The sequence below is a fragment of the Vicugna pacos genome, chromosome 1 (genome assembly GCF_048564905.1).
Source record: "Vicugna pacos chromosome 1, VicPac4, whole genome shotgun sequence".
Taxonomy (NCBI): domain Eukaryota; kingdom Metazoa; phylum Chordata; class Mammalia; order Artiodactyla; family Camelidae; genus Vicugna; species Vicugna pacos.
This window is the reverse complement of record NC_132987.1, coordinates 43194809-43221353: the sequence shown is the minus strand read 5'-3', so window position 1 is coordinate 43221353 and position 26545 is coordinate 43194809. Positions and strand designations below refer to the sequence as shown.

General features: G+C 40.7%; 1 protein-coding gene across 4 annotated transcripts in view; it reads left to right on the top strand.

Annotated features, from left to right (window-relative positions):
• Positions 1–26545, top strand: part of PLD1 (phospholipase D1) — a 176356-nt gene that overhangs the window by 23018 nt on the left and 126793 nt on the right. For 2 of the 4 annotated variants that reach the window (XM_031679998.2, XM_015236430.3), the window contains exon 1: positions 21737–21878. The exons of the other annotated variants lie outside the window; for them this stretch is intronic. The gene's annotated coding sequence lies outside the window, so the exon portion shown is untranslated. Of the gene's footprint in view, positions 1–21736; positions 21879–26545 lie in introns of those variants that run through there. 4 annotated transcript variants of the gene reach the window in all.

Here is a 26545-nt window from a genome sequence, read left to right as displayed (position 1 = left end):
TAATTACAGCAAAAATTAGGAGCATTACAGATCCGTTTTTACTGATGAGACTCAGATATGCATTAATCTTTTATTGAAAGAATCCTCTATTCTTTTTCTAAAGTAACAGCTTTATTGAGATATAATTCATATACCATGAAGTTCACCCTCTTAGAGTGTGCAATTCAGTGAATTTTAGTATATTCACAGATTTGTACATTGAGCACCACTAGTTTCAGAACCTCTGAATTCTTTTATATGAAATACAGATGTGAATGTTTTAAGACAAATGAAGAATTTGAAAAACTCTGTTCTGTTGTCTGATTTAAATCACATGAAAACAGAAATCGGTGGCTTTTGGTCAGGGCAGAGTTGTAAACATTTGGTCTTAATTTTGTGAGCAGAATACACATGAGGCCTTCATTATGGGGTTTTCTACCACTTAGTATATTATTCCTCAGATGTAGTTCAGAATCTGGGCTTTCCCTCATTTGTTTAACCAGTAGTTATTGAACCTCTAGTTTGTGCCAAGCTCAGTGCTAGGGGCTGGGGGTCCCAAGTTAAAGAAGACTTAGAAACTTTGTGGTCAGGTGGGTGCAGAGGTTGGTAAGGGCATTCTCTTGGCCTTTGTGATGCCATCTTGACTGTGGTCTTGAGAGATGAAGCCCCTGGCGCTAGGATCCATGTGCTTGGGGATCCACAATTATGGAACTGTAGGTCTGTGGGAGGGAGGGAGGGGACCATATCTCTCAAGGAGACTTTGAGAACACAGTTGAACATTCCACGAGAGACTCAGGTCTTCTTAGGGGCTGCGTTCACAGCAGCTACGGGAGAAACTGCCAAGGTCTTCTAAGATTGGATGCAAATTCTGACAAGCGCGATGAGCCTCGCTGCAGTCAGTGAGAACTGAAGGAGCCCCACTGCAGTGGGGTTTGCATCCTCACTTCCTTCAGAATCCAGCTTACAGAGCACCTATCAGAGAGGCTTCCCTGACCGTCTCTCCAAAATAGAGCCCTGTCCCGCTCTACCACTTTGCTCTGCTTTCTACTTCTTCTGAGCTCTCATATCTGATACATATATTTATTTATTTATTCATTCATTTGTTTGTTTGTAATTGAAGTGTAGTCATATATGATGTCAATTTCTCATGTACAGCTTAATGTTTCAATCCTACACATACATACATATATATTCCTTTTCAGATCCTTTTCCATTATAGGTTACTACAAGATATTGAATATAGTTCCCTGTGCTATAAGTAGAAACTTTTTTATCTATTTTATATACAGAAGTTAGTATCTGCAAATCTCAAACTCTCAATTTATCAATTTATCTCTTCCCACCCTTTTCCCCCTGCTGTTAACCGTAAGTTTTCTATGTCTGTGAGTCTATTTCTGTCTTGTAAATAAGTTCATTTGTGTCTTTATTTATTTATTTATTTATTTTTTAGATTCCACATAAGTAATGTCATATGGCATTTTTCCTTCTCTTTCTGGCTTACTTCACTTAGGATGATGATCTTCAGGTCCATCCATGTTGCTTCAAATGGCAATATTTTATTCTTTTTATGGCTAAGTAGTATTCCATTATATATACCACAACTAATGTCTTTATGCATTTATTTGTTGATGAACATTTAGGCTGTTTCCATGTCTTGGCTATTGTAAATAGTGCTGCTGTGAACACTGGGGTGCATGTGATACATTTATTTTTTATTTCAGTGCCCTTGCCCCACGAGAGGAGATATTTTGTTCTGTTTGCTGCACTCTGTCCAGTACAATGTCTAGTGCTGTGTCTGGCACATAGTGCTAATAAAGATTCATGGTGTGCATGATGAAAGATCTAAATAAGATGCAAATTATAAAATTCTATTTATATGTTTCCTTATGCAAGCAGAAATTAATTTTCTTAATAAATACCCCAGATCTTTTGATGTATATTTATTTGTGGATGATAATTGGATGAGGCTAGTTTCTCACTGCAAAATAACAGTCTGAAATTTGAATCCATCTTACCTTTTCTTTTCCTAGTCCTCAGTATGAAGCTGAAAACAGCTAGGACTTTGCTAACTGGTCCGATTTAAAATGCATGCTTTCCAAACTTGGTTAAGGCCTCACTTAGAATGTAAACTTTCTGGGAGCAGGAAGTTTGTCTGTTCTCTTTTGTATTCAGAGAGCCTAGAACAATGCCTGGCACCCAGTAGGCAGTAAACACCTTCCACCCGTCTCTCAATAACTGACCTGGTGTCCTTCTTCTCCAAGAAAACAGGCCACAGGAGTGAACTCCCTTAGAATCCCCTTAGACTCCAGACACTTCCATCCTCCTTTCCCTCTTTCTTATCTGTCTCAAACTGCTTGTGTGTGTTTTCCTAAGTGTGTTTCTCTTTCTTTTATGGGACTTCCTATGGGGCACTCCCACTCTCAGATATGAAGCCATTTAATCACTATTAAATCTTTCCCTCCGACTTAAGGAATGCCCGAGTCTCTCCCACCTGTCCGGACCTCGTCTGGACCCTCCTTGTCTCTTGTTTTTCCCTTTACCGCAGCCTCCTAGGCACGCCAGTGCTTTCCGCTCCCTCCCCTCGTCGCCTGAAACTGCCTGGGAAGACCACCACGCCGCCGAATTGCCTAACTCAGTGGCCCTGCACGGTGTTCAGCTAGTCCACTGTTGGCGCCCATCTGAGCCTGCTGACTTACCCCCGGTCCTCTTGATATTGGCGCCATGACACTCTGCTTTCCCCGCACCCCCATTTTGGTTTTGCGCACCTTCGGCAATGGCATTGCCCACACCTCCTTGTTTAAGTAAGAAGTGTGGTCATCTTTGACCTCCTGCCTCCCTGCCTTCTACTGCAGCTCGTTTCTAAATTCTTCCTTGATGCTTCCTTTCCATTCCCACTGTGGCCACCGCCCGAGTGGGCTCTTAGCACATGGAATACTGGAATGCTGCTGATTCTCTGCCTCCAGCTCTACAGAGTGGTCTTTCTAAAACAAAGATTGGCTTAAGTCCTTCTATGCTCCCCATCACCAAGGATTGGATCTAAAGCTTAGCATGGTATTCAAGATCTGTTTCAGTCCATTCGTAACAAAATATCACCGACTGGTAGCTTACAAACAACAAGAACTTGTTGCTCATTGTTCTGGAAGCTAGAAGTCCAAGATCAAGGTGTCAGCATGGTTGCTTTCTGATGAGAGGCCCTCTTCCCAATTCATAACCAGCACCTTCTCACTGTGTCCTCATATTGCTGAAGGGGGCTAGGGAGCTCTCTGGCCCTCTTTTATAAATTACTATCCCATTCATTAGGACTCCATCTTCATGATTTGAGCACTGCTCTCCACCTCAATGACCCCACCTCCTAATACCATCACCTCCGGGGGTTAAGATTTCAACATATGAATTTGAGGGAGAGCACAAACATTCAGATTCACAGTAAGACCCTTCTCCATGTGACTGCCATGTGGTTTCTCAACTCCATTTCCAGGTTCCCCAGTATACATGCCCACATCCTCTCTACCTTTCTCTCCTTGCCTCCCTCCTTCCCACCCCGTCTCTGTCTCTGCAGGGATTCTCAGTGCCAGGGCCTGCCACGTGCTCTCGGCTTTTGGTCTCTTTGAATAGGATGCCCTCCCTCCCTTGTCCACTTGCAGATGGAAACATCCTATGCCTCCCTGGAGTCTTCCCTGACCGCCCGTCGTCCCTGCATGCTGGCTCACTTCTGCCCCGCTCTGCGTTTGCACGGCGCCTTCATGCACTGCTCTGTACACAGCCAGCCGAGCCACACAGGCTGCCTCCTCTGTGAGTCTGCCAGCTTTCAGAAGACAACGTCTGTCTTAGTCATCCTTGAATCCTCAGTGCCTTAGCAGGGTGCATAGCAGACAGAAAGTATTCTGCAGATTGGAAAGAAGGATTCAAATTCAAATAAGTGGCCTCATTTACGAATGCAAACCAACCCCTGTAATGGCAGCAGAGAATTTAAGTGCAAACAGATCATTGGACTTGGCAATAGAAGTGTATCTGAACTGTAATAAATGCTCTTCTTTGCCTTCTTAAGCTATCTTCAGTTGAGTTTTTTTTTTTTTTTATAAAAGTGGAGAATCCCAGGTCAGCATATGTGTTAAAGCTCTTTTGTCCAGGACCGAACTGCACTTCCTCGCCATCCTGACAGTACTTTCCTGGGTCAGGGTTCAGGAGACGTGAAGAGTTTTTAGAACAGTTCAAAGAATGTGTAGTAAAAGTTTGTTATTTTGTTTCATTCGTTGCTGGATTGTTTTTGTGTGTTTTGGTTTTTATTTGGAAAGTTAATGAGAGACAAGTTGTTAGAAATCCAGAGGCAGGCTGTTTGGTTTACTGGCATGCTAACTGAATGAACTCAGTTGCGTGAGTCATCCAGGAATCTGTGCATTAAGGAAAAGTTCACTCCTACCCCTCCTTGGTGTTGGTAGTTTGTGAACCTGGCCTGGTTTTCTCGGCAGTTGGTAAACTGATCACCCTGTTTCTCTCTCTCTGTCACCCATCTCATCAGTTTACAGGCCAACATATCCATTGTTCAGTTCTCACAAAGAGAAAATGAGGGTGCGCTCACTAAAGTTAATTCTGTTCTTGAGGCTGACGATCATAATGCTTTGTTAAAAGAACACTTTTCTTCATTTTTTTTTTTAAACAACTTTGTTCTCGTATTATCTGAATTTCATTAGACTATCAGGGAAAAGAGATTTCCTTTTCTCAAATGAGAATACAGGCACAACGGACTAAGGGACTTGCCGCTTCATAGGAGACATCAACCTACCTTGTTTATACCTGCTCCCCGGCCCCCAGTACACAGCACATCATGCACATTAAATACCATGAACACAAACACCACACCAGGAATGTTAAAAAGGGGTAAAATGTCCTTGATCCTTAATTTTATTTTCGGGGCATTTTGATATCTAAGTGAGTTATCACATATGCAAATAAGCTTTAGATTCCTTTCCTGGTGAATAAATCCATAACATTTTCTCTTGGGTTAATATTATGGTCGTCAGGTTTTTCTTTGGTACTGCAGTTTGTACTTGCAGTGTGAGGGAAGCATCAGCCACTTGGGGGCACCCAGGTATTTATATAATTTTAAAAAACTGAAGGAATTGCCAAGGGAACGTAATTTGATCCTAAGAAAGACAGGGGTGAAAACACTCAGTGCAGACTGACCGTTCCAATGACTAATCCAGAAAGCAGGTCTGTGCGGTGCCCTGATGACCATAGCCTAAAGAAGGAAATTCACCAGACAGCCTAATTTACTATACAGAGGCAGTAAAACCCCAGCCAGTTTCCTGTTTGTTAGTGGGACTTCTCGTGGAGCTCAGAGGGAGAGACTAATGGTGGAAAAGCAGAATGAAGAGTGATTGTCCACAGACTTCAACTGTAAGCTTCCCCAGGGCCAAGACCACGTTTTCTGATCCTCCATCGTGTGCTGGGTGCCCAGCGCTCCACTGGAGATGTGCACCCTCTAAGTATTTGTTTATGGCATGACTTGATGGATGAGTTGTCTGAATGTACAAGGAATTTAACAAAGAATGGGTGGACAGAGGCTGGAAGGTTTGAAGCAATGACGACCTGTTAATGAAGGGAGCCAGTTAGCATGAGACATAACTACAAGGCATTGCAGGTATTTATAAGAAATGTTTGCTTGTCACAAATGTTTGCATGAGAGATGAGAATTGGTAAGGAAAACCCCACGTCACCTAGTCTAGTTGAAATTTTGTCAGATTGAGATATTGTGTTATATACATTATACATACAAAACACATTATAGACTTGTTCATTTGCATTTTGAGTATGTAATCAAACAATGCAGAAGCTCAAATGACAGGGATGCTCAAAGTATAATTTTTATGGAAACATCCCGTGCAAATTTATTATAATGTTGCTTTTTGAGGGATAAGACATTCTGAAATGACTTTGGAATTCTCAAATAATATTCAGTTACGTTAAAATGTACTTTTAGTGCTCTTAATTTTTTATCCTGTTCTAGTTCCTTGAGAATTGGAGATCCAAGTAGCTGCCTGGGTAACTCAGTCCCTTTGTTAACCCTGATTCAGTAGACAGGACTCTGGGTTGGAGGGTCTGTCTGGCCAGCTGTTTTCGGATGGGTTCAGGGGTGGCTGCTCCTTAATTCTAGCTTCCTGAGTCCTGTCTTCCACTTTGTAGCTTCAGAATTTCACTTTTATTAAGTCAGCTAGGGGTGAATGAACCCTGCACGTTTGCTAGGTTCTCAAACTCACTGGGGGCTGATGAAGACAGGATACTGTTTTATTTGCTCTAAGAAATTATTATTTCCAAGTAGTCCAGGATGTATTATTTATTGGTGGGTAAAACATTCTTCTCCCAGGAAAATCTGTCATGAAACCACAGTGAGTTCACAAGGCTCCTTGGAGGCAACAGAGCAGAATAAAGGGCACCTGATGATCTTAATCCTAAAACACGACTTCCGCCTTGGAAATTCAATTGCAGAAGCATTAACGGAGTGTCTGTTGCATGTAGAGGAAAGGGAGCCCACAGGTGTTGAACCCTGTCTACGCCACGAGTGCTGTGCTGGGTGCTTTTACACAGTTGATTTTATATGCTTGTTGGGTTTAGTCCCATTGGATGAGTAAATCACTGTGGAGAGTGTAGGGCTGAAAGCAGCATCCTCTGCCTTTGAGGACATTCTAGACCTGTGCCGTCCAGTTAGAGATGGACCCACGTGGCTACTGAACACTGGAAACTTGGTCAGTTCAAACGGAAATGTGCTGAAAGTGTAAAATTCACACTGCATTTCTAGGACTGAGTACAGAGGAAATGTAAAGTATCTCTAATAATTTTTATATAGGTCACGTGTTGAAATTACACAGTATTTTGGATAAATTAGGTTAAATAAAGTGTCATTTAAATGATTTTCGCTTGTTTCTTTTTACCTTTTAATGTGGCTACTAGGAAATTTACAGTGACCTATGTGGGTTACATTTTTGACTCATGCCGCCGTTCTACTGGGCAACACTGTTAGGCGGGTGAGGCGTGCACATGAATTGCTGGGACCTAGGCTCTCTTCCAGCCTCATGATGGGAATTTAAATTAGGGTAAACTTTTTGAAGAATGACTTGGCAATAACCCACAGTAATAAAGTCTGCATCTTCACTCTCGTTACCCCAGCTAGAATGCTGGGCTTACAGTAGGCACACCTACCGCTCTGTTTAACTTTGCTGTATGTCTCTATAAAATGTAACTTTGCATTTTCACTAGCTGTTTACTGGGTAGGTATTATGCCAGGCACTATGTGAGGCATTCTGAGTCCACTCTAAAGGTAAATCATGGAGAGTTTCAGATTAGAATGACCCTCTCTCAGGGGGCAGGTATAGGTATCCAATAGCTGTGGTACCAGATACAACTTGATAGACACAACTTGATGTCATCTGCAGAGCTTTGGTGGTTCCACAGGAGGGTGGTCACTGTTTGGTTTAGAGTTTCTGTTTGGGCTGGAGCCTGAAGGATAATTGGTTGTGGGTGCTCAGAGATTGGGCAGGTGGAAGGGATGACCAGGTGGAGGGAACAGCAAGAGCAAAGGCTAGGAGGTGAGGCAGGAGGGGTCCTGTAGGAAGAAGGGGGTTCACCTGCCTGGGACATGATGTGTGTGCAGGGGAGTGGGGATGGGGAATGGACTTTAAATAGTAGAAAGGCAGGCTGGGGAATCTGAACTTTTTCCTGTAGTACTTAAATGCCAGTGAGAGTGTGGTGCCTTAAAATGATTTCTTAAATACCGAGTTATCAGTCTTTTCAAAATTCTGCATACCTGGAAGAGTGCTAGCATCTTTTTTTTTTTTTAATAATGAGATGACTTCATGATTAAGTGTTTTAAAAATGAATTCTCTTGAAATTATTACAATGAATCTAGTTTGTTCAGATCCTCCTAATATGGTATTTCTTTTGTTCCAAGTAGCAACATGTTCTTTTCAGAAGTGGGGAATCTAAGTCATAAAGGGATATGCTGAGGGACAAGAGAATACATTTTTCTCTTGTAGCCAATTTGTTGAGATGAAAAATCACACCAACTCTTTATGTTTTATATTTCCCATTCCATGAAAATAAAAAAAATCTTCGATAAAAACTATTTATAAGGACGTGAGGGCCAGTAGTGCCCCTGAGTCTTGGAAAGATCAAATTGGTACACAGATTGTCCAAACATGGAGGATCACAGAGGCCAGGAGTGCCAGAAATGCCAGGGACTGTTACAGCAAGGAAAGTGGACTTAGGAGTCCGACCTCTAGCCTCAAATCCCAGCTCTATCATCTGCGAGCTTCTCTGCTCACTTCTCATATCCTCAGATCTGTTGATTTTACCTCTAGTCCTCTGACTCTGCCACTTTTGCTTTCCATCAGTGACCCGTGTGTTCTAACTTTTCCCCTCTACTCACTTTATACCCCATAGTCCATGTGTCACCTCTTGCCTTCTTTCTTACTCTCCTGCAAAACTCAGCCCTGATTAAGATCAGGGTTGTCCATGAAAAACTCCACACTCCCCACCGACCTCCCCCGCAAAATCTGATGATGTTAAGTTGATGACTCCACCTGCTGTACTGACTGACACTCAGCACTCTCGGGCAACCCTGCCATGTTCCCTGATAAATTCATTCTCTCACCTTCCCAGGTGATTGTTTCATACCTTTTGCCTCTTGGCTCAAGCCTCCAGCATCCACTCCTGTCTCTCTCTCAAGTAATGATCTTGTTGCTTATTTCACTAGGAAACTAGAAGCAGTTGGAAGAGAAGCATCTCATCTCCCCACCACCAAACCTCCTGCATAATTCTGTCCCCCAGCCCCCGCCCTTTGCTGTGGATGAGCTGTGTGTGTCCTGGCTGAGGTCCACCTCGCTCCCAACCTACTCCTCTGCTCTTGCCGACTCAGAGCTTTGCTTCTGCAGTATCCTCCCACGAGCTTCATCAAAGGTCCTCTTTTCACTCGATCATTCTTATTATTCAAACATTCTATAATATCTCCTTTCTTTAAAACAAACAAAAACCTCCTCCTTAATCCTTTGCCTCCTACCAGCTTTGCTGCATGTCTCTGTTCCTCTTTGAAGCAAAACTCTTTGAATAAGTTGTCTGTTCTCTCTGTCTCCAATAACTTACCTCACTACTTTCCACCCTACCTGCCTAACGTGTTATTGTGAACATTTTCGAACATACAGAAAAGTTGAAAGAATTTCAAAGTGAACACCCATATAACCACCACCTAGACTCTACAATTAATGTTTTGTTTTATTTGCTTTAATGCATATCTTGTCATCTATTCATCCTGTGATCCTTTCATCAATCCAGCTTACGTTTTGGATACATTTTAAACTAAGTTGTGGGATCAGTACACACTCCCTTAGAGCCTTCAGTGTACGTGTTATTAGAGCTCACTATTTGTTCCTACTTCTCTCTTCTGAGGTAAAATGTACATACATGGAAACACACAAATCTTAAGTGAGTCATTCGGGGTTCTGACAAAGGTGTACACCCCCTCTGCAATCTAGACACTCATCAAGGTATGAAACATGACCGTCGCCGCAGAAAGTTCCCTCACGTTCCTTCCCAGTCAGTCCCCGGCCCACCCTCCCATCTCCTGCCAGAGGCAACCTCTGTTTTGATTTTCCCCACCATGTATGACTTGAATCATACAGTGTGTACTTTCTTGTGTCTGTTCTTTTCACTCAGCATAATGTTTTTGAGATTCATCCATAACATGTGTATTAATAGTTCACACTTTTCTATTGCTAAGTACTATTCCATTGTTTGACTATGCAACAGTTTGTTTAGTCTGTTTCCTGTTGATGGATACTTGGGCTGTTTTCAGTTTGAGGCTATTATGAAGGAACTTGCCTCAAACACAAAAGCCTTTCTGTGGATATATGTTTTCTTTTCTTTTGGATAAATACTTAGGAATAAAATTGTTGGGTCATGGGGTAGGTGTATATTTAGTTTTATAAAAAACTGCTAGAGATTAAAAAAAATACGGTTGTATTGTTTTATACTTTGACCAGCAGTATATGAGAGTTGTGAATGCTTTATGTCCTTGGCAGCCTTTGGTTTTATAAGCCTTTTTAATGCTTTTCAATTCTGGTGGGTATGCGGTGATACCTCACTGTGCTCTTTGTTTGAATTTCTCTGATGACTATTAATAGTAAACACTTTTCATGTGCTTATTGATCATTAGTTTATCTTCTTCTGTGAACTGTCTCGTCAAACTTTTTACCTTCTTTTTATTGAATTATAAGCCTTCATGATGTAGCCTAGATATCAGTTCTTTGTCAGTTGTATGATTTGCATATATTTTTTCCCAGGATGTGATTTATCTATTCATTTTCTTAATTGTGTCTTTGATGAGCAGAAATGTTTAACTGTAAGTCTAATTTGTTTCCTTGTAAGTTTATTGCTTTCTGTGTCATATCTAAAAGCTTTATAGTTTTGGCTTTTACATTTAGGTCTGTGATCCACTTCGAATTAATTTTTGTGTGTGGTGTAAAGTTGGGATTGAGACTTATTTATTTTTGTCATAACTGTAAATGGAAAGTAACCTTTAAAATTGTATAAAATTTTTAAAAATTGTATAAAAATTAAAAGATTAATAAATTAAAAATTGTTTATATCTCTGAAAAAAAAGACTTACTTATTTTGCCATATAGATTCTTAGTTGTCTTAGCTTCATTGTTATAAAGCTTTGTCCTCCTCTATTGAATTTCTTTGTCAACTTGTGAAAATTCAGATGATCATGGAAGTGTGCATCTGTTTCTAAGCTCTCTATTATGTCTCATTGATCTCTTTGTTGATCCCATGCCAGTATCAGACTGTTTTGCTTAGGTAGACTTACTACTCAAAGTCTTAAACTCAGGTGGTATAAGTCCTCCAGCTTTGGCTTATTTTTTATAATTGCTTTGGCTATTCTAAGTCCTTTGCACTTCTATAATACTATTTTAGAATTAGCTTGTCAGTTTCTACAAAAAGCCCAGTGAGATGATTGTGGTTGGGCTTATTGAACTCATAGATCAGTCTGTGGAGAACCGGCATCTTAATATTTAGTCCCTCAATCCATGAACATGGTGTACCTACTTATCAGGTCTTTAGTTTCTCTCAGCAATGTCTTGTCGTCCCATTCTCATTTGAACTCTTTCCTCCATGGTGCTGTGTCCAATGGTCAGTTCAGTTTACCTCTTTCTCCATTTTTCAGCTGCCTTTGACATGACTGATCACTGTATCCTTGAAGCATTTTGTTCACCTGGTGTCTTTCTCCCCATGCTCTCCTGATTTTTCTCCCATCTCACTGGCAGCTCTTTTTTGGCCTCCTCTGTTGGATCCTTCTCTTTTTCCCGACATTTAGATGTTGGAGGGCCCTGAGCCTCAGTCCTCAGACTTCTGTCGTTTATTTGTTCTCAGTCAGTTTCATGGTGTGAATATGTTATTTAAAGCCAACCACAATGTTTAAAGCCATCTGACTCCCAATTTTATATCTCAGTCCTGAATCTTGGACTTATATATCCAACCCTCAGACTTAAATATTCAGCTTCCTACTGATCTTCATTTGGGTATCCAAAGGGTATCTCAAATTTAACCCACCCAAAGTGGAACTCTTAATTTGCCTCTAAAATGTGTTGCTGCTTCTCACTCCCTACCACCCACCACGTTCCCCAACTTGATAGTTGGACTTTTCTCCTTACTGCTCATATACCAGTCTTGGAGTCTTCCTTGACACTTTTCTTTCTGTTACACCCCACGTCACTACCCATATCAGAAAACCCTCTTAGTTCTGTCTTCACAGTATAGCTTAAATCTTTTGCTTCTTAGTCATCCTTCTAGTCCAAGCCATCTTCATCTCCCACCTGGTTTACTGCAACATTCTCCTAAGTTATCTTCTTTCTCTGTCTATTCTTTAGCTACACGGCTTGAGTCACCTTTTTAAATACTGCAGTGTTATACTGTATACCAGAAATTGACACATTGTAACTGACTATACTTCAATTAAAAAAAAATACCACAGTGTTTCACTCCCTTGATTGAAACCTTCTAGCACTTTTCCATCATATTTAGGGGAAAAAAAGAACAAACCTGTGCAATGGTTACAAAACCTGACATGATCAGACCTCTCTGTTTGCTCTCTGACTTCATCCTCTTCTGTTGCTCTTTCTTTCACAATATTCTGAGTACACCGAATTTTTTGTTGTTCTTAAACTTTCCAAGCTTCCTTTGGCCACAGGGCTTTTGCAATTTCTGTTTCTTCTGCCAGAACCTCTTCCCCAGATAATTACATGGGTTGTTACCTTACTTCATTCAGATCTCTGCCTAAGTGTCCTTTCCCCAGAGAGACCTTTTTTGACCGCCCTATCTAAGAAGAATGTCCTCCCACCCCATGACTCTCCAGCCCTTTACTCTGCTTTGGTTTTCTTCCTAACACTTAGCAATATCTGGTTTGATATTTGTTTGTTTTATTTGTTGATAATCTGTTTCCCTTAGTAGAATACATAAAAGCCCCCTGAGGATGGGACTTTCTGCCTTGAATCATTAATACTGTTAGCAATGACTGTCACATAGTAGGTGCTCAACAACTATATGTTGACTTAATGACTGTGGGCAAGTTAACCTTGCTGGCCTGATTTTCTTCATCTGAGAAATGGGGAAAATAATGGTATCTACCTCAAGGGCAGATGTGAATGTCAAATAAGATACTGGGTGTAATAAGACACTGTGGCTAGTGTTTGTTGGCTGTTGTCATTGTAATTACTATTCAATAATATAAATGATTTAAATCTCTTACAATCAATCAACAAATAGATATGAATGCTATGTAAGGTGGAATTTGCCTGTTAGATGCTGTTTACAGTGACAGTGGTCAATTTCAGAAGTATACCGTGTGATCCACAGTTACTGATAACTTAGTTGGAGAAAATAGATACAGATACTGTGCAAGGTTAAATGCCATAGAGTATTTAAATACTCAATCCAGACAATAGTACAAAAATGTCATCAGGCTTAATTAGTTGTCTAGTGCATTTGCTGCTGCCGATTGTTCTAGGTGTGAGAAATAAAAGCAGTGTTTTTAAACCATGGTAGTCTGAGAAGGCTTGTGGAGGATGGGGGTTTGGGCTGCCCCTTGAAATGCTGGGAAGGGCATCACAGATGGGGCAGTGGCATAAACCCAAAGGGGAGGAAGAACTAGGGGGTTGAAAAATAGAATAAATCAGTTTGGCTGGAGGGAGAGGTCTTGGGAGGAAGCAGTTTGAGAGCAACACAAAGAAAACAGAGTAGGAATGGAAGGAAGTGGCTTCAGGCTGCAGGAACTGTCAGGGTGACAAGAAACCCTTCCTTGCTTGGATTGGGCAAGTGAGGAAGGAAGTGCTTCTGGGTGGTTAGGAAAGGAGGTAACACATCACAGGCTTGCTGCTGCCAGCTTCAGTCCCTTCTCCTCCGTAGTGCAGGCGGCCAGGGCGTTACCCTGTGATACACACAGAGTGGATGGACGTGCCAAGTCTATGTGGCCTGGCGTACGTGGACAGGCAGCTGCAGGAGGGCACTGCTCTTCAGTTCCTGGGGCCCAGAAACCAATGTTGAACTCTATTTTTAATCCACAAGAATTCTCACGCTAGTTTTTAAGTGACTGTTACTAGAAAGCAAATGACAAATTTCACTATGGCTCCTTATTTTAAGAAAAAAGAAAAAAAAATACAGATACTTAGAAGTTGAAGGCCAACCAATAAACATACTAATTTACATTTTAACATGCATATTAGGAAATATTCATCTTGTTTTTCAAAAGAACATGTAGAGCAGAACATGCCACCCCAGAATATGCTATTTCGGCATATTGATTATTTTGAATTAAAGTTACTTAAAAAATGGTCGGTATAAGTAGGACACCTGACCCTCCTTTGTCCCCCTGAAAGCAGGAAATAAATCTCCCAAGTGAAAGGGATCCTCCCTGTACCAGGAGGGAAGAAGGTATCCTTACTGCCAGAGAGAGGGAATTCAGGGCCAAGAAGACTGAATAAACAAAACATGTTACTTGTTCACTAATTTGCTACCCCAAGCCCATACCCCTATGTTTTGTCAGTTCTTCACAAATTTATTGTTCTTTGTCTAAAAGATAAAAGCTGCCTGCTTTAGTTACTTCTTTGAATTTCATATTTTTATGGGCTCTCATATGTACAAAATTAAATTTGTTTTTCTTCGGTTACTCTGTCTTATGTCAATTTAATTATTAAACCAACCAAAGAACCTGGAAGGGAAGAAGGAAGAATGTTTTCCTCCCTTACAAGCATATTATGTCAGTCACGTAAAACCACATTTTCATTATCATGTAAAAGGAAACACATATTATATGAGAAGGGACCAATGTAATCTGTGAACTGATCGAATTATTTAAAAATAAAGCCAGTTTATCTAGCCGACCATGAGATAAAATTTATTATAATGAAATAATTTTGTGGCAATCTAAAAGGGTATCTGTGTGTGCCCCTTAAGTGTTTTGTATCAGCAAGTTAAAAAATGGTGTTACCTTTTAGAGGGTTAGAATAGATTTCAGAGTAATTCGTAGTAATTAAGAATATGACCCTATAAAAGTAAGAGAAGCAAAATAAAATAAAATAAGATAAAATGTAAATATGAGCCATGCAGATGTCGCAGAATTGGGAATAGATGTGAAGACAATAGGGCAGGTTGTCGTTAACACAGCCCTGGTAACACGTGTCACAGATTAAATAATGAACGCCAGTTGGTGGGCACAGCCCGGAGAGAACAGGGAGCACATTGTTTCAGCCTGTCTATCCAATTTCAAACTAATTGCTTAAGTATAGGCTTCTGTTCTGGTTATAGCTGGAGGAAAATAAAACAGTTGAAATATTGTAAGTCTTGTAATTCACCCGGATCACCAATCAGAACATAAATAAAAGAGCTTTGAGCAAACCATCCAAACAGAGCGCTAGCCTTGCCTGCAAACAGGAGCCTGAAGAGAAGCAGGCTCTGCCCTCGCCCTTCCATCCTCTGCAGTTGGGTTCTAGCTAGTATGGCGTAAGGGACCGCTCCCTTCTGTGCTCAGGACTCCGGCTCTGTAGGGTGGGGCGGCAGGTGCCGAGCTCCAGGCCCGGGACTGGCCCGGGGAGTGGTGGCTTCTGGGGCAGCGGCTTGGCTTAGGTTTGGGGCAGGTTGTCGTTGCCCGCCTTTTCCTACTCTGGGGCTTTGTGATGAGCTGAGGAGCTGATACCTGTGAAGGCGCTCTGTTGACACAAATAAAGGGATTACTACTTTTATTATTTTAGGGTGTGTTGGTGGAGGCAAGAACACAAATCAGAAGTCCTGGGTTTGAATCCTGATCATCTCACACCAGGCTTCCCTTTTTCTGCATTCCTTTTTTGTCTTCCTGTGTCAGCACCCACCCCCCCTTAAATCATTTGTTCTTTGCTTTTGTGTGTGTGTGTGTGTGTGTGTGTGTGTGTGTGTGTCTGCATGGACTAATGAAACTCTTTTCAGAATAATGTTTAATACACTGATATAAATGTAAAATTTGAGGTTCTAGGTATTGTCGCCGCAAACATCTTTGCGGTAAGGCAGTTTAACTGCACAACTAATTGGCTGTAAGGCAATTTTGCTGTAAAAGATAAAACAACTGGTTGACAGTTTGGTTTCAACTACGTTATATCAACTTGATAGAAAATACAATGATAAGAAAACTTACTGAAGTGTGAAATAAGGGAATGTAAAGCCAGACTGCATACTATGCTAGAAGATGATAACATAGTCTGCAAATTCTTCAGTGAGCACAATCCATCCCTCTCACCTGTCAGACCCCAAAGTTTACCAAGCTATGGCAAATATGAAAGAGGCAGCTAGTAATACACAACAGTCTTTGAGAGCATTAGTGATCAATTCTTTAGCTGATGTAGATATAGGAGCTTGTTCTGCAGGGCCATCTTTACCAGATGTATCACTCAATATTCAAACAGAATCTAGCTCCTCCTGTCTCTCCAAGGAGAGGTGGTTACATGGTTCTTGCTAAGTTTTATGAAAATGGTGAAAATTTTTTGCTATTTGATAGTGGAGAACTTGGTATAGACAGAATTTTGGGTTTTGGCACAGAATCTGGCTTGGAAGATGTGGTGAAATATAAGGACTGGGTCCTGTCATGGAACATTTAAATGCAGCCCAGATATGTACTACTAGTCACGTCCCTTTGTCTGTTCCTTTTACTCCCAGGGAAATCTGAAGGAACTTACAGCAGATTTTTTTTTTAATATCATGAAGAACTTACATCCAATATTAGATCCTGAATCCTTAATAACTGACTTTGAGAAAGGAAGTATCATTGCTTTCACTAAGAAAATAATTAAAAAATTTTTTGTTACTAATTTTTCATGTTTCATTATGTCCTTTTTAATGTCTCTATTATTTTATTTTCGTTATTTCATCTTTCATGGCAGAATTGCCTTACAGCCAGTTAGTTGTACGTTGAAATTGCTTGCAGCAAAGATTCTTACAACAAAAATACATGAAAATTAGAATGGGTAGGATTGCGAAAGAAACCAGTCAGGCTGATACACAGTTATCAACATACCAAAAAAGTAATTTTATAGTATCCATCCTTTCTTGATGTGCTACATACCAAGAGCTAGTGGCAGGCGTAATAATTGCTATAATTTTTAAGTAGTAATGAGTGGAGACAATACTTTGAGATAGTTGCAATACTGTCATGTGATATGAAGGTATCTTTGATTTCTACTTGTGTCGAGAGAGGTATAGGTAATTGCCTATATTTGCAACAGAAAGAAATGCTAAATTTCAGTTAAAGATTAGTAAAAATTAGAACAAAACTTTTCCCTACCCATGTCCTGAATTCTCTCTGAGTTGCTCAGATACCCCTTGCTTTAAAACTTCCTCCTTTCCTCTTATGCTCTGTGCCCTGCTGCTGCCCTCCAGCTGCAGTCATCCTTTAAGTGCGATGACACCTAGATGTGTACCTGCTGTCCATGCGGGGGACTGGAGCACCAGACCTGTATCTCCTGCAGCCTGCTGTGCGTCCACCCTGGATGGCCCACAGGACCTCGCACTCAGCCTCCATCCCACACCCCCCTCCTCCCTCCAGCCTGCTCTTCCACGTGTGTTCACAGCTCTGTGGATACCACCCTCTGCATGGCTCAGACCCCAAACCTAACGAGCAAGTGAGCAAGTAAGCACTGTTGCCGCCAGGATTACTGCCCCAGGCTCCTTGATAAAGTTTGTGAAAATGTGGACTTGTATATTTTAGACTGGTCTGCCCTTCCCTTTACCTGGAATGTCTTCTACATTTCTTACTTCTCTTTCTAACATGCACATCTGGCCACTTTCTGGTTTAAAATCTCTTGGTGATGCCCCTTTACCTCCATGATGTGTCATCTGAGGACTCCTGCCTCCCTCAGGGAGTTTTCTTCAGCTGGTCCCCCCAGCATCACCAAGCTCCTTGTGGTCCCTCCAGTGACCCGCTCCCTGCTTCTCCCTTTGCCTTGGCAGGCTAAGTGAGTGCCCTCTGCCTGGGGAATCCCTTTCCTGCCGTACGGCCTGCAGGTCTCAGCTCTGTGACCACTTTGCTGGATAGCCTTCCCCTGCCTGCATCATCATGAGGACTGTCCACAGAGCCCATGTCGTCCAGCATCTCTCACTCTCTTGCATTTGACTAGGGTCTGGCAGGGATTCACAAGAGGTGTGCATGCAGGAGGGCAGAATTATCAAAGTATGTGGTTAGGAGCACTGATTTTAGGGCTGTGGACTGAAAAAAAAGGTACAACCTAAAAGCGGAGAATTTTGTTTTATTTGGTGGGCTTGCTGAGACCATAAGCCCAGGGAGGCAGCCTCTCAAATAGATCTGAGAGACTGCTGCAGAGGTGAGGGAGGAGCCAGGATATATAGGAGTTTTTGCAACTAAAACCAGGGAGTTGGAATATCAAAAGATTACTGTTTAATTAAAGAAAAGCCAGACATCTCAAGTTAATGTATTTAGCACTTTTTTATGTATGGGAAGTTGAAAGAGTGTGGGCACTGAAATTATTCATTTGTTATGCACCTTAACTACCTAGGGCCAGTATCCTGTCTTCCTCCATCCTGAATCCCCCAAGAGTGCACTGCCAGGGGTGGCTGCAGTGTCTGGAGGCTTGATGGCTGTAACATCCTTTGTTTACTGATACAGGGGTGACATTCTTCTCCCAATTAGGTTCTAATTCCAGCTCTATCACTAGCTGTTTGATCTTGGCAAGGTATTTACCCATTAGATGCCTCAAATCATCTGTAAAACTGGTATAATAATGGTGTGTGATTTGAATGAGCTAATACTTGTAAAGCACTTTAGAACCATACCTACCTTATAGTGAGAGCTTAAATATTAGTGATTATTATTAGTTTTCGTTTCAGTAATGTGGCCTAGTCCCGTTTAAAAGTGACATCCTGCTATACTTTTATTTTTGTTGGAGTTTCATTAAAGACTGTAGTGTAATTTGAAATCCAGTCTTTAACTGTTCTTCATCCCTATTGAAGTTGATCTGATATTAGACATTGATTTTAGCAGAAATAATTCATATGAGACAAAAGGAAATCTTTTTTGAAAGATAGATAGGAAAGATCCTGGGGATACAGCCTTTTAACAGAATGATGGAGACACTGTCCCACCTGCTGTTAGGTAGTTGAGTTGGGAATTTACCCATGGTTTTTCCATTTCAGGGATTATGTTGACCTCCCAGGAATTTTTCTTATAGCCCTTTGGGTAAAGGAGAGATCAATGTTATTTATCAGAGGATTTCTCTGGGAATGCAAATCATACATGCTTGCAAACCAGATCCATATTAAAGAGACGGATTTGAATGTAATTACATTTTTTTGCATGAGTATTTTCATATCCTCTATAAATATTCCACTCTGTGGGAGAAAAAAGCTTTTCACGATCCTTACCACACATTGTATGAAACAGTAATGTACGCTTATAATCAATTCTTTTCTTCCTTTTTGTTTTTCTTTCAACATCAAAGTAAAATTTCGCCTGAGGCTTAGCTGTTTCAGCTTTTACTTGGTTTTGCCAGCAGGTGGGGCACTGGCTCCTTTATAAGGCGTGGGCCACAGGGCTTGAGCTGGTTTTCTCACTGGGGTGGCTGTTTTGCCCACCTTATTACAAAGTGACCCCTGGAGAAACTGTTCAGCCCTCACCCTGGGAGTGGGTGGAGAAGGATAGGAGGGTGAGTGTCACATCTGAGGGAGCCTTGAGGCTTTTCACGCCTGATCTTGTTGAGCTAATATGCTAATGGCTTATGTTTCATAGGTTTTGGGTAACTTGAATTTTACCAGAAATACATGTAAATCAACTTGGCAACAAGTGAATCAAGTTTTCCTTGGAATATTTGGTCCCATCTTTATGGCTCAGGAGAAACAGTAAAATTAGGTCTCCTTGACCATTATGTTAAACATGTCTTATTTAAATAAAGTAGAAATTATGGAAGAAAGACATTAGAATTAAAACTGTTCTTGGAGTTGAAAACTAGGGGAGAATTCTGTATACTGTGAGCGCATTATGTTTTTTTTCTTAAACATTTTTTATTGATTTATAATCATTTTACAATGTTGTGTCAAATTCCAGTGTTCAGCACAATTTTTCAGTCATTCATGGACATATACACACTCATTGTCACATTTTTTTTTTCTGTGAGTTATCATAACATTTTGTGTATATTTCCCTGTGCTATACAGTGTAATCTTGTTTATCTATTCTACAATTTTGAAATCCCAGTCTATCCCTTCCCACCCTCCACCCCCCTGGTAACCACAAGTCTGTATTCTCTGTCTGTGAGTCTATTTCTGTCCTGTATTTATGCTTTGTTTTTGTTTGTTTGTTTGTTTTTGTTTTTGTTTTTTAGATTCCACATATGAGCGATCTCATATGGTATTTTTCTTTCTCTCTCTGGCTTACTTCACTTAGAATGACATTCTCCAGGAGCATCCATGTTGCTGCAAATGGCATTATGTTGTCGGTTTTTATGGCTGAGTAGTATTCCATTGTATAAATATACCACCTCTTCTTTATCCAGTCACCTGTTGATGGACATTTAGGCTGTTTCCATGTTTTGGCTATTGTATATAGTGCTGCTATGAACATTGGGGTGCAGGTGTCACCCTGAAGTAGATTTCCTTCTGGATACAAGCCCAGGAGTGGGATTCCTGGGTCATATGGTAAGTCTATTCCTAGTCTTTTGAGGAATCTCCACACTGTTTTCCACAGTGGCTGCACCAAACTGCATTCCCACCAGCAGTGTAGGAGGGTTCCCCTTTCTCCACAGCCTCTCCAGCATTAGTCATTTGTGGATTTTTGAATGACAGCCATTCTGACTGGTGTGAGGTGATACCTCATTGTAGTTTTGATTTGCATTTCTCTGATAATTAGTGATATTGAGCATTTTTTCATGTGCTTTTTGATCATTTGTATGTCTTCCTTGGAGAATTGCTTGTTTAGGTCTTCTGCCCATTTTTGGATTGGGTTGTTTATTTTTTTCTTATTGAGTCGTATGAGCTGCTTATATATTCTGGGGATCAAGCCTTTGTCGGTTTCACTTGCAAAAATTTTCTCCCATTCCGTAGGGTTTCTTCTTGTTTTACTTCTGGTTTCCTTTGCTGTGCAGAAGCTTATAAGTTTCATTAGGTCCCATTTGTTTATTCTTGCTTTTATTTCTTCTAGGAGAAAATTTTTGAAATGTATGTCAGATAATGTTTTGCCTATGTTTTCCTCTAGGAGGTTTATTGTATCTTGTCTTATGTTTAAGTCTTTAATCCATTTTGAGTTGATTTTTGTATATGGTGTAAGGGAGTGTTCTAGCTTCATTGTTTTACATGCTGCTGTCCAGTTTTCCCAACACCATTTGCTGATGTGAGCACATTATGTTAAAAAGCAGAGCATGGATTTTTATTCTTTCTCAAGCAATACACTGGAACATTATTGGCTGCTTTGAGATATAAATGCCCTAATGAAACTATTAATTATATTTTTGTAGAATGACAAATAAATAAAAATTTCTTCCTTTGAAACCATGAGTTATATTAAATTCCGGTTTAAACTATACAAAATTACAAAACTGAAAAGAAAGCTTTTTTATTTTATAAACATAACATACCTGGAGATGGTGAAACTGAATTATGAGTGACTTTTCAAGCTTATAGATATTAAGTCAGAATCAGAAGTTAGAAGGTTCTTTGATAAATTTTCCTCTTGAACTTAGATTAATTTTTTGGCTTTAGTGATAAATGAGGTTTTTACACTTATTTAATGATATTTTTTAAATCTAGAAGTAATGATAGTGTGTGCCTTTGTGTCTCAAACAATAGCTCCATGTGTCCCTCTCAGGCAATGTGAAATTGTAATGCTGTATGTTCCACCACCACCACCAACTTGGGCAACAATGTAAAACTCATTTCATGGCCCTAATGGAGGGGAAACTGTATTCCTCTTGTTTAGAGTGAATGAGTCACTTTAACACAGTGTCTGAGGGGAGAGAAGCAAGTGAGGGTGTTACAGTTTTCTTGGGCAGCAAATACAAAAACGAAGCCTGAAGCCTTAGCTCTTTCTGTATGTGGTTTTTATTTCTCACAGCAGCCTAGTGTCTATTTAACATATGGGAGTGGTTTCAAGTGCATTCCTAAAGCTTAGAGGCTAAAGTGCTTTGTGGGCTTGGCTATGACTTAAGTTGCCTATGGGGAGTCAGCCAAAACCGGGGCTTGGGAACCGACTGCTTTCCCCGCGTATGTGGCTTCTGTGGTAGTCAGTTTTTTCTCCTCTCGGCTATCAGCTGCTTTGGAGATTAGTTGCATAGTAAGGATTCTTTCTTTAAAGCAAGATGAAGAGACTGCTCTCACAGGGGCACCAGGTTAGTAAATAACGTTTTGAACTTTCCGCTGCGTATGTCAGATTGTTTTTTCTGTCCTCACGGGGCGATGATTTGACAGCATAGCATTTATGCTGTTGCCGTGTTCTTTTAGAAAATAAGGTGAGTTTGTTGATCCTACAGAGGTTTGGGGCTTATGGTTCTCCTAGTGTGTGCATTGTTGGACAATATTAAGTGCAGGTGGAAGTCAAGAAATGGCATAAATGTATTGGATTTGCAGTCTGGGGTTCTGTACTTGTTTGTATTTTCAGTTCCTTTTTCAGAATTCCATTCTTTGTGTCTTCCTAGTCTACCTTCTAGGCATGCCTGTGATTTTATACACAGTTGACTTTGCTTTTTGGAACATTAGGCAGCAGCGCATTGCACCCAGCTCCAGTGTCATCCCTCACACACTTGTGCATGTTTGCCTGATGCATGGTTTTCTCTGGGGCCTACTTCTTATAGTTACAAGGGACCAGAATACCGTTTTAATGTTCTCTTTGAAAAGTCTGGAATTTTTCTAGAATGCCTCAGAAAATACCTGCATAACAGTTGATGTGGGCATGTGTACAAGTGAACCGAGCTGGACTGAACCCCTTCCTTAGCCGTCACTGTTTTTATTTGTAAGTGATTCCTCAGAATCCGAGATTGCTCTAACAGTAAATATGACTGTCAACACGGAGTGTTGTAAGACATAAAAGTATCGCTAATAGTATTAAAATGAAATTAAGTGAATAGAATGAAATATCAAGGGAGTGTCTTCCTTAATTTCATTAACTTAAACATCCAGAGAGTGATTTTTACCTTTGTTCACTCGTCACCAAAGCAATCGGCATGAAATTGGTCTATAAAAGAGTGGTTCGACTTGATGGTATTTTCAAGTTTGCAACACTTTATGAAATAGACTTGCTTTTATGTTATTTTAAGTATGCTTTAGTTCCGGTTAAGCACTAGTGTTTTAAAATATGCTAGTATGCTTCTGTTATTGTCATTTTAATCTCCTTTTTTTATCCCCCACCCTGGGAAATACAGTGTTTCAGGAAGGGCCTATTCTCTCATGTTGTCCTCTGTTTAAAAAATGTAAAATTGAGATGGAGAGGAGACAGAAATCGGTACTTAAAAAAATCTTTGTGGTGATTTGCTAAATGTAAAGCTTCCCAGTCCCAGCTGGGCTGAGGCTGAAGTTGTGAAGTTACGGCTCCGTGCCATCTCAGGACTGGGAAACTGGTGGCTCTTTATCCCCACCAAGACATGGGCGTGCAGCTAGCTGTGTTGCTGACCCTGCCTCTGCAGATATTTTCCTTAACAGCAAGTCCCACTCCCCCCAAAGCAGTGATTGCTATGATTTGCTTAATATTTGCTATTACCGCACATATATGCCATTATTATTAAATGCCATTACTTAAAAATTTAAAGGAAGACTTTTGTCAGTCTGATTGTAGCTGTTCGATGATTTTAAAGGACAGTGTTAAGGCATTTTACTTGTTGACTACTCATTTGTGCTTAGTTGCCACGGAGAAAAGTCTTTAAAAGCTCATGTAAGGCTAGTTTATGTCTGGTAGATCTCAGTTTCTGTGTTCCCAAGAGCTTTGCAGCCTTTTCTTCTACAGATGATAACAAAACAAAATACCGCTGATTAGAAACAGAAATGAACAATGTGGCAAAGGATGGAATAAGAGGGGAAACTCCCTAAAACCTAGATTTCATTACATCAAGTTTCCTTCAGACATGAGGAAAAAAGATGGTACAACAGTATGGTCAAAATCTGTGATTTGGGATCTAAGCAAATCTTCCCCCTGAGTCTAGGTTTGGCACACATGTTGCAATTCTTGTTCTCATCTTGCCAGACTGGTTTAGTTTTGTTACAGCTCTGCCTTTTGGCTAAAATCAAGTAGAGACGGGCGAGCATTTTTCCCATTCTATATCATGTAATTTTAAGTTAAGCTTGAGCCAATTAATTTTTATCCAACATGCTTTCTTTTTAACATTCAAAGTCCTCTAGATGTCCCATAAATCTTGGATGGTTATGAACGTAATTGATGTTCCAGAAGCATATGATCCTTATTTTCTTTTAAAATGAATCTGAGTTTCAAAGTTGGAGACAAATCCTTAGGCAAACTGTTTCAACAGGAATTGGCTCACACCCAAAGCACTGGAAAGGTTGAAAGTCAGAAGAAAAGGACTCAGAGGAAAGAAATGAATACCTAGGAGTAACTGTGACGTAGGAGTGGGCTTTCTGACTGCTGAGTCTCTTGATACATTTTCTCCCATCAGCCAGTTCCATCCACACCCTGGATCACTCTCCTTCTTGCCCACAGTCTTCATCTTTGAGGTGCATGTGTTGGGAGCTGCCAGCTCTTTATTTGCAGTTTCTGGCGTTGTCAGATTCATGGATGTCACCCCTTGCCTTTTTCATTCTAAGCACCCCCTCCCTGGGTTCCTGTTCTTAACTCTGCACGTGGAAGGTGCCAATGTGCATGGGTCTTGTGTTTACATATCAGAAAGTAGGGACAGAAAACCAAGGAGGTTGTGACACCACCCGCCCCAGAAATTCACTATCTTAGTAATGACGGTAAATGCTGACTTCCCAGAGGGACTGCGAAGGCTGAGGACGGACTCCGCTCCCCGGGCTGAGCTGACGGTAGGCTTCCTCGGTCCCTCGTTCCTTCTGAAGAACCCAGTTTAAGTCTGGCGTGGCATTTCTGGGGGTGATGGTGTCAGCACTCGTAGCAGGAGTGGTAGAGGCTCTGGCAGTAGAATAACAACACTGATGCTCAGAAAGCACAGTCCTGCTCTCCGTCTCTTGTTTAACCCTCACAACAACCCTAAGAGGTCAGCTGTCCTTATTTATCCCCATTTTACAGTTGATGGGACTGTCCCAGGAAGGCTGCTTAACTTGTCCCAAGTCACAGCAGCTGGTCAGCAGCAATAGTGGGGTGCCTCGGAGGGAGGCCGTGGTGGGGAAAACGTGGTATGAGAAGCTGATGTCCTCGGGAAATAGAATCCAGTCTTTATTATGAATGGGAGGCAGCCACGTACATACTGACATCTGTGCTGCCCGTCCTGCTCAAAGATGCCTCTGTTGACCCACTGTCAACCAGCAAGCACGTCCTGTGTGCCTTTTCCACTGGATGGGGGGTGAACTTGTGCTCTGCTTTCCCACATGTTCTGCTGGTGACCAGTGACAAGAACCAGTGACCAGTGGTGGGACTTAGAGCTTGCTCGTGGTCAGTAAATGAGACCAGTGGTGACCAGTCCACATGGAGGATAAGCCCATAGCTATGAAAACTGTCTTTCAACTACGTAAGCTAACCTTGGAACTTTCGAGACTTTTTAAGGCTAAAGTAATAAAACCACTAAGGCCGGGAATTTGATCTCCTGATTGATTAGCTTTAATCTGGCCTGTATGGGGGTCCTCTTCATTCCTGCCCACTGTGATTTCCTGCTGATAATCAAAGCTCTGGTTATTTTATTAGTCCTGAAGGCTTTCTGAAACTTAGTGGAAAGCCAAGAATATGAGACACGTATTTCCTTTAAAAATGTAAATGTGCATTTGAAAATGCTGGACAAATAACATACTCTAGATTTGTCCAAAACTTAACCATGTGACAGATACATTTGGAGTCTTTAAAAATGTATAAAAATACAGTCCATAGGTTAAGGAGTTAAATTTTAAAAAAGAAAGAAAGAAAAACAATCATACAGTAAGAATTCTGACTTTTGGATGGGGAGGCACTTTCTTTTCCTAAAACCAACAGAGAATATTACAAAAGAAATAGGGCAAAAGATTGGAATTGTCCAGGTAGGGGTGTAAAAGTTTTAATTTCAAAAATACTCATTGAAGTATTATTTGTTATCATGAAAAGTTGGAAATAATCAAAACATACAGTAGTGGAAGAAAGTTGCATGATGGATCATTATGCAACTGTTACAGTTTTACCTGTGAAACGTAATATGAGGAAATGGTGATGTTAGATCTTTAAGTGAAAACAATCTTTAAGTTCAAACTATTTGTGCCTCACATACTTGGCCATGTTTTAAACATGCCTGTCTCTGTGTGTGTTATGCCTGGGGAGACAGGCTAGGTGGTCACCTTAAGTTCACAGGGCTTTGGGATCGTTTTAAACCTGGGAGTTCCTGGAAGTTTTAATTTTCTTCTTGTACTTTCCTGCATATTAATATTTAAAATGGGGTTCCTTTATATTTAAACAAATAAAAACTATTCCTGGAGAGAGAAAAATGAAAACCAGATATAGCGAGATTGTATCCTAAGTTAACATCACCCGCCATCTATCTCAGTGGTAGCTCTAAGAATGGTTCTCCCTTCCTCAAATATTTTGTAAACTTAAGGTTTCCTTTAAGAAGATGGAGTGACAGGTTAGAGCTGAGGCAAGATCAGCTTTTATAAAGGAGAGGGTAAGTTTTACTTTGGAGAACAATTATTTTGCGGCAGTTACGCATTATGTTAGGAAACTGCCTTTTGATTTTTATGTACCAGGTTTAAAATTTTAGTCAGATACCATAGCTAATCAAATTATAAGACTGTCATTTATTTAATGAGGAATGTGGGAGGAGGCTCACTTGAATACTTGAAATCTCGGTCCAGGAAAGACACTTCCATGAATTTCCAGTGTGTCCAGATGTCTTGTTGATGCTTCCTTGGTCGAAGA